The sequence below is a fragment of the Schistocerca serialis genome, chromosome 7 (assembly GCF_023864345.2).
Source record: "Schistocerca serialis cubense isolate TAMUIC-IGC-003099 chromosome 7, iqSchSeri2.2, whole genome shotgun sequence".
Classification (NCBI taxonomy): Eukaryota; Metazoa; Arthropoda; class Insecta; order Orthoptera; family Acrididae; genus Schistocerca; species Schistocerca serialis.
Window position 1 is genome coordinate 597,196,036 of NC_064644.1, and position 9,291 is coordinate 597,205,326.

General features: G+C 45.9%; 1 pseudogene; it reads left to right on the forward strand.

The window, feature by feature from the left end:
* The first annotated feature begins 8,615 nt into the window (after positions 1 to 8,615).
* On the forward strand, positions 8,616 to 8,733 carry LOC126413696 (5S ribosomal RNA; annotated as a pseudogene).
* Positions 8,734 to 9,291: the final 558 nt, after the last annotated feature.

Genomic DNA, 9,291 nt, shown 5'->3' on the forward strand with positions numbered 1-9,291 from the left:
TTTAAGGTAACTCAAAACGCATATTTTCGGTGCGTGCTGTCTGGTGTTACGAAAACCTATTTGCCTCATAACACTGTTACTGACGCTAGTTACCGCGAGGGCGCTATTAGGCTGTTTGTACTCAAATCATTTCTAAAAAGGCTTTAGGCGCCATTAAAATGCCTTTTATGGTTACTTTCGTATTTATCGTTACTTGCCATCCGTTCCGTACTATCATTTCTGCCGAATACAGTCAACTGATGATAGTCTCTATAAAAACGGAGTATTACTGGAGTCAGAGGAAATGAACAGTAGGAGAGGAGGGTTGTTGGAAGCAGAGTGTTTCTGATAGTATGTCGGATGGAGGAGGAGGACGACCCGAAACAAGCTCTTGGAAAGATAGGGAGTAATTGGTGTTGGTGGTGGGAGGGAGGGAGGATTAGGTTGAGGGGAGTAGCAGTCGTGACATGGGGAGGAAGAGGGTGATTAGATTTCTGGGCAGAAGTCGGGATCAGGTATGGGAAGGCAGTTGAAGTTTCAATGAAGCAGGATGTGGACAGTGTGTAGGTTTAAGGTTTGGGGGGGGGGGCGGCGGGGGCGTATGTTTTGGTACATGCGAGACAGAGTGCCAGGCTGATAATCTAGGATGAAACGATAGGGTGATTGGTGTCGAGTTTGCGGGAAATATAAGAAAGTTGAAGATATTCAATGTCAGCCAGTTAATAATTTTAGCCTATTGTGGAGTTTCCGTGTGTTTTTAGTGCGTAACCTTTCCAAGTTAGTTTACAGTTGAGGGTTAGTCCGAGGCATTGGAGTATGTTCTAGGCGCTTAAGTCCGGAACCGCGCTGCTGCTCCAGTCGCAGGTTTGAATCCTGCCTCGGGCATGGATGTGTGTGATGTCCTTAGGTTAGTTAGGTTTAAGTAGTTCTAAGTCTAGGGGACTGATGACCTCAGATGTTAAGTCCCATATTGCTTAGAGCCATTTGCACCATGCCCTTAAAGAAGACATAGGCGAAAGGGCCGTGCCTTGTCCTCTTACGAGTCACCATTTAGTGTGTAACTCGATACAGTCACTTTTATATCTGGAGAAAGCACGGATCACTTTTTCTTTGTCACTTACTGATTCCGTATTAATGAATCATTACGAGCGGACGGACGATTCTACACGTCTTCCACATCTTCTCCTTATTGGCTCCAAGCTATAGTCACGATGTACGTAATTCGGCAAGTTACATTAAAGACTCGCGTAGTGAGTGCTTAGTGAGCAATAGGCTGACCATGTCGATAACGGGCTAGCGCAGGTGACCAAACAGGCGCACGCACATCACTGTGTACAGCCACGTCTGTTTCTGACCATGGAAAAGGTACAGAATCTGCTGCACCTTGTAGAAACCCCAGTTGCCATGCAGCAGAAATATTCACAGAGTAAAATTCATGCTTAAGGCTGAAAATTAAATAGAGCATGCATTACAGCGAATAATTTCTATTATTTTTCTTATCGCTTTCGATTCTTCGATGAACGCTCTGGCTTCTTTCCAACAACATGATTTTACATTTCCCGTTATGCAATAATGTTGTCGTTAGAGCTGCAGATTCCCTCTTCAGTCATACCTCTCCGGAAACTCTTCTGAGTCAGCCTTACAGAGTTCCTTGGGCTCTTAAGAAGCATACATAACGTAAAAAGATATTCCTAAAATTTATCGTTACCAGAGCATGACGTTATACGAGTAATCGTGAACAAAGAGGCCATTATTTTTAAATACCACAGAACTACTGAAGTAATAACGTTGCGAATATATTCGATTGTTATAAATTGTTATTATTATGACTACTATTTCCTGGAATTTATAAAATGGACCAAAGTATGTCTTTTGTATGTCAATCTGGATATCGCAACGTGTGTGACAGAGATTGGTCGCATGCCCTTGTGAAAGTGCGTGAAAGTTAGGCGGAATGTGGCCACCAGCCCTGTGTTCAGCTAGCCGTGTGTGAGAAACAGCCTGAAAAACCACACCCTGGCTGCACGGCACGCTGGGCCTCGGAGGGATTTGGCAGGCGCCGGCGCGTCTCCCTGAATCCGGGAAGTGGAGTGCTAACACGCGTGGCTGTGCGGGTGGGGTCCAGAGAATGGAAAAGCGATCCGGGATGATATCACGTTTTCTTTAATTGTGTATAATGACGCACATGTATCAGTTTCCGCTGGATTTTGATACTGACCACAAGACGCTGTCGATAAATTGGAGTTTTCTGTAGCTCGCCGAGAACTTGCAGTCGTCGAAAACAGAACGCTGGGGATCCGCCTATCGCTGGGAAGAAACTGAAACAACATAACTGCCGTTTGGAGTCAGCTACTTTATTGTAGTTTATGTACCTGCATACGTCATTTTCAGGTAAAACAGACGAAAACAGTATACTGTAAATTAATAAAGAGCTTTGGTGGAATCCGAGCACCGTTCATGCAATACTTCCAGAAACTGTATAAATGAATGCGATGTTCATCTGCCATTTTTTACTCTTTACAAATTCTTAATGCAGCCACAGACAAGAAACGCCTTAGAGATCAGTCTAGTCGACGGGACGTTTAACACAATATTCCTCCTTCATAGGTCAATCTAGTGCAGGTAGCTCTATTGGTTCTACGTTGAGGTGATCACAAAACACTGCTGCAGTGAAGCCAGTGGTTGCTGTACGGCGGACAGTTTTGGCGGCGTGAGACATTCCGTGACGCCCCCCCCCCCCCCACACCCCCCCCTCCCCTCTGCCTATCCCCACCGTCTCTGCTACCTCAGGCTGCCCCCTCCTGCCCCTCTGTACCTAGGCTGTCTTAGCTACCACGTCGCACCCCACACCACCACCTCTCATAATGGGATTGTCTTGTATGGATGATTACAACAGGCCATTCAGTGCGATCACTTTAAGAGACGAAGAGCTCCGGCAAAGAGAGGCTGTGGTAACGGAGGGACGATGGGGAATGGGAAAAGGAGGGGGGAAGCGAAGAGAGAAGGGAAAGGGTCGGAGATGCAGAGGATGAGGCCAGAAGCACACAGCTGCCCTAAAACAGGGCAGAATTCTGCGTTGACGGTAATGGCGTGGTACTGCAACGTGCTATGCGACGTATTAACCAACCCGAAAGCAACCAATCGTATGAGTGGACAACTTGCTCGTACATGAACGAGTCTTCACTATTTCTCAGTTGCCTGATTTCGAAATTTCTATCTGCATAGTCCCTCGCGAAGAAAAAGTTTTCCTCTTGTTCATGATGGAAATGATTACGATTACGGTTTTGTCAGGAGAATGAGTTATAAATGTTAAGGAAAAGCAGTTAAGTTCCCTGGACAAAACAGCAACTGCTTCCTTAAAAGATCACACGGAATTGGTAGGGTAAGACGGGTCGACTTAGAGGCATCGCAGAGTGACACGGCTGTATCTGCTTAGTCTGCTCAGCATGCTTCCACTGAGGCCAACGGCCTTGCCGCTGTGGTCACACCGGTTCGCGTCAGGTTACCGAAGGTAAGCGCTATCGGACTGGGCAAGCGGGGTGCACTCAGCCCTTGAGCCAGCTGAGGAGCCACTTGATTCGGAACGGCCTCATAAACTGACATAGGCCCTACGGTCGGGAGAGCGGTGAGCTGACCACATGCCCCTCCGTGTGCGATCCAGTGACGCCTGTGGGCTGAGGATGACACGGCGGCCTGTCGGTACCGATGGGCCTTCGTGGCCTGTTCGGGCGAGTTTAGTTTTTATTCTTCCACTGGATGCGTCAACTGCTCTTCGTGCAGCTCTGTAGGAATCAAAATGGTTTCCGAAAACAACGATAGTGTGAGACCTAGCTCCGTCTTTACGTCAACGAGAGCCAGAAACCAGAAGATACCGGCGTCCAGGTTGATGTTGTGTTTATTTACTTCTGGAAGGCGTTCGATACAGTTCTGCTGCACTGCTGCTTAATGAACAAAATACAACCTGAGATTATTTCAGTTGTATTAGTGGATGTAAGTGCTCCAAGCAAACACAGCACAACAGGTCATCCTCAATGAAGAGAAATCTTCAGTTTTAAATATAACTTCGGGTCTACCCCGTGGGATTGTAACATCACCGTTACTTTTCACAATATGTATGAACCGTATACATGACCTGTTGGATAGTGTCGGAAATTCCATGAAGCTTTTCGCGAGCGATGCTGTCGTACACAGAGAAGTCGCAATGTTGGAAAATTGTAGCGAAAGCGATGGGGACATGGAGGGAATCGTACAGTTGGGGAGTTGGTCCTCAACATAAAAGAAAGTAATGTTTCGGGTGTACATAGGCATAGAGACCTATTGTTATATGATTACAGAACGCTAGCTAGAAGCAGGCATGCCCATAAAATATCTAGGAGTACGCATACGGACGGAAGGCGTGCTGAAATGAATACCTCCAGATTTTTTATGTGGTAACCGTTAAAGCTTTTTAAATAAAACAAATGATATGAACGCTCTACATCTTCATTTTTCATGTATTCATGTTTATTTCTCACCATAGTCAATCTGGAACATTTCTCCCAACGAGAGACTAGTGTTCAAATGGTTCAAATAGCTCTGAGCACTATGGGACTCAACTGCTGAGGTCATAAGTCCCCTAGAACTTAGAACTACTTAAACCTACCTAACCTAAGGACATCACACACATCCATGCCCGAGGCAGGATTCGAACCTGCGACCGTAGCGGTCACGCGGTTCCAGACTGTAGCGCCTAAAACCGCTCGGCCAAACCGGCTGGCTGAGACTAGTGTGTTGTCACGGTCACTGTAGAATGTTTGACTTTGCTGACGGAGCCCCTACCTCACCTCTGGTTCCACCACTTCATCACTATCAAAGTGAAGTCCTCTAAAGTTTTTTTCTTTTTTTTAAGTTTCAGAAACAGTTGGAAGTCGGATAGGACCAGGTAGGGACTGTATTGAGGATGATCGATGGCTGTGAACCCAAGGCGTCGGACTGCTGCAGATGCCGCAAAGATCGTTTGTAGTCTGACGTTGTCATGCTCAAAGACAGGGTGCTCCTCGTATGCAGGGAGTCTCCGAATTCGAAACTCGATTATAGCACGCTGTCTCCAACGCACCGACATACTTACGTTACACAACGCATTGGTACACGCTACAATTCGGAGCGGCCTAACGCAGAGGGCTGCAACATGTAGACACAAAGAACAAAGATGAAGAATGATAACAACGATTGTGGTATTTAAAAGAAAAGTTTGCGAATTTTCGAGTAAAAAATTCGGGGGAATTACTTTTCAGCACGCACTCGTGATCACAGTAAGGCTGATACCAGAGTGAGATTCACTGAGAGAATCCTCAGGAAATGTAGTCCATAAACAAAGGAAGTGGCTCACGAAACACTCGTTCGACCAATACTTGAATGTTGCTCGTCAGTCTGGGATCCGTGCTAGTCAGGATTGCTAGAGGAAATACAGAAGAGCCAAAGAAGAGCAGCAAGATTCGCTACAGGTTCATTTAGTAATTGCGAAAGGGTCTCGGGTATGATCAGCCGACTCCAGTGGCACAGGCTGCAATCGGGACGTCCTGGCACTGAACACTATGGGACTTAACTTCTGAGGTCATCAGTCCCCTAGAACTTAGAACTATTTAAACCTAACTAAACTAAGGATATCACACACATCCATGCCCGAGGCAGTTTTGGAACCTGCGACCGTAGCGCTCGCGCGGCTCCAGACTGAAGCGCCTAGGACCGCACGGCCACTCTGGCCGGCGGAACGTCCTGCTTCACGGTGTGGTTTATTGTTAAAATTCCGAGAACGTACGTTCGTAGAAGAATCAGCTGACACATCACTTCCTCCTACGCACCTTATCTCTCGCGAAAACACCGTGAAGGTAATGTTGGAGACATTACAGCCTACAAAGAGGGTTACCAGGAATCGTTCTTCCCGCGAACCGTTCACGATTGGAACAAGAAAGAGGGTGGAGGGGGGGAGGAGGGAAATGTTAGTGGTACACAGAGTATCCTCTGCCACACACCGTGAGATGGCTTGTGGAGTACAGATGTAGATGTAGATGTAGAACTAGTGTAATGTGGTTCTTCCAATTTAGGACAGCCTGTGTAGAAACTCTTAGGTATTTTGCTGATATTCCCTGTGGCTGATCATATGTAGTGTAATCCAACTGCAATGGGATTTTTCACCCATTTACGCTCTATACGTTTCATTTATTTCCACTGAGATCAAATGCCTGTCCTTGTTGCTCTGTAGGTTTTTCGTATATTTCGGAACAATTTTGTAGCGTTGCAACTTTCCTATATACAGCACATTATCTGCTAACAGGCTAACAGAGCTTCCGACGTTATGCAGTCGATCATTGATCATGCCCCCACAATTCTCACTTGGGATTAATACCGAACTTACCTTTACGTCTGACGATTTTGCCCCATTGAGAAAGACTCGCTGCTTTTAGGAAATAATTAACTCAGCTCGTATTTTCTGAACTAAACGATTGTCCCGAAATGTATCGAATATTTTCCACAAGTCGAGGAAGACGGAATCAGCAATAAACTGGGAGTTCACGAGAGGAGTTTGGTGTCCACAGGGAGATGAAAAGCAATAATGAGTAACCGGCCGATTGCTCATCACTGGGGCGAGTAGTGTAACTGTCGCCTGACCACAGGAAATGAGGTGCCGAAACCACAAAACCGGATTTACGACTAGAAGACTGTAAACTGAGCAGGACGGCTGCACGCTACCAGGCGGTGGTTATCAGAAGAACGTCCTGGAGGTGAAAAGTTTACTAGCCGAGCGCCAGACACACATTGTCGCGTCTACCTGCCAAGTTCATTCCTTTATACTTGCAAACACGCCGCAACACGCCACGTATTTGCCGGTAATGAATTATTTATGAGCGGGCCCGTCTCATAAAACGGGGCAATTTTCCGTCATTTTTAAACTGTTGAGCTAGGCAGTAATTTATTCATAGTTTATCAAAATTGAAGCGTTATTTAGTTAAATCATAAACATCCGCCTGGGTCCCGACCCTCCCAGGGGTGGTCCGGTATCGGGGCTTTTAAAATTCATGTACTCCATTAACTGCACAGGCGACGAGGGTATTTCCCGGATAAACTGCGCTATCGCATCGGCCGTGGGACAATGTAATTTTTTTCAAGACTGTTCCGCTGTCGTAATTTGGAATGTATGACGGCGGAATTTACCATAATGCGGCGGTTTTCACGCTCCGGCCGGTCGTTGGCTTGGCCGGCGAAGCTCCACGAAGTTCGTCCCTTTAGGCCGGGATCTGCACGGCTTGCCTCTGTGCAGTGTGTGTTGGTGAACCTTCGGGATCATGTGCGGGCAATTGTTTATAGTTTTACCCCTCTGCTGGGAAGCGAGCTGCAGTCGGGAATACAGCGGTGCTAGTCTTGGCAGGAATAATCTGAGTAGGAATACACGTGCTTGAAATTCTGACGAGACTCAGTGCGCGTTTACGTCGTCCGGGTGATTCATTTCACCACTTCCAGTTTTAAGTCAAATGGTTCAAATGGCTCTGAGCACTATGGGACTTAACATCTATGGTCATCAGTCCCCTAGAACTTAGAACTACTTAAACCTAACTAAGGACAGCACACAACACCCAGTCATCACGAGGCAGAGAAAAGCCCTGACCCCGCCGGGAATCGAACCGGGAACCCGGGCGTGGGAAGCGAGAACGCTACCGCACGACCACGAGCAGCGGACCCAGTTTTAAGTTTAAACGCCTCTCACGGTTTATCGGTAAAATTTACGGAAATTGCAGCATTTTACGACGTCGCGGACAAAAATTTGAAACTTCAACATTCGTTAATCACCCCACTTCTGTATAATCGATTGTTTGCGTGGATCGAAGGCAAGTCTACGATAGTCGATAACTCAGACTTTGATATGATTGGAACTTTTAATCGTGTTCTCTTTGTGTCGTCGTTGAAATTGAATTTAAAACAGTTCTTCCATGTGAATTTTGTGTGTCGACAGGCTCTGTTCCGCAAATTCTTTATCCGAACTGTTCGTTTGTTGTGATTTAACCCCAATTCTTTGACAACGTGTGGTCTAATTACATTCGTTCCACGTGTGTGTTTTTTACCATGTGCATATTCTTTTTTCACGAGGTTGGCGTCGTGTTCATTTAATGTTTGAGACTTTGTGTGCTTTGACGTGTTTCAATGAAGTGAAGTGTTTGACTGCCTTGATTGTTTATGTTATAATTTTATGTGACGTTCAGCGATCCAGATTCCTTCCGATGTTTCAGTACATATCGAGACATTTGTTCTCGGACATTTTCGTACGCTAAATTTCTACTGTAGGATTCGTGAATAAATCCAACAAGAAGCAGTACGTCCAGATATTTAAAGAATCATATTCTGTTGATTTTCCGTGCATACTAAACTCATAAAGGGGTCTTCTTCCTCCTGCGTTGTCTGTATGTTTGACATAAAATATGACTGTCAGTATTGTGAGACAAATTGGTTATACAACTGAGGATAATTTCGGTGTGGTTCATCTTCGAAAACTATGAGATGTTTTTAACTAATCAATTGTACCTTAGATCCTGTATGACGGTTAATAACCGAAACCTATAGATGACTAATGGGACAATAAACAGTCATTTAAAATTGATTTTATAGGCAACGGCTTTGCCGCAGTGGACACACCGGTTCCCGTCAGATCACCGAAGTTAAGCGCTGTGGGGCGTGGCCGGCAGTTGGATGGGTGACCATCCGGGTGGCCACTTGCTGTTGCCATTTCTCGGGGTGCACTCAGCTTCTTGATGTCAACTGAGGAGCTACTCGACCGAATAGTAGCGGCTCCAGTCAAAGAAATCCATCAAAACGACCGGGAGTGCGGTGTGCTGACCACACGCCCTTCCTATCCGCATCTTCATTGAGGATGACACGGCGGTCGGATGGTCCCGATGGGCCACTTGTGGCCTGAAGACGGAGTGCTTTTTTTTTAAAAAAAATGATTTTATAAAATTATAAAGTTTTGTTGCCTCATTGATAAACATCAATGTGTGCATCCCCAGTGGCATGTATAATGTGTCGTAGGAATTCCATTTCTCTCCAAGTACAATTCTAGATCTGCACGGTGATATGTTAAAATGTATTAAAAATGAGTGCCTTCAAGTCCTGTAGGTCTCTAACCTGCTTTCGGTACACCAGATCCCTTACAAAATCCTACAGCAAGTAATCTATTTCTGTGGGGTCAGGGTATCACGGCGGCCATCGAATTGGATCATCTCGTGCAATCCATCTATCCGCAAACTTTCCATCTATAAACTAACGGACATTGAGGGACCAGTG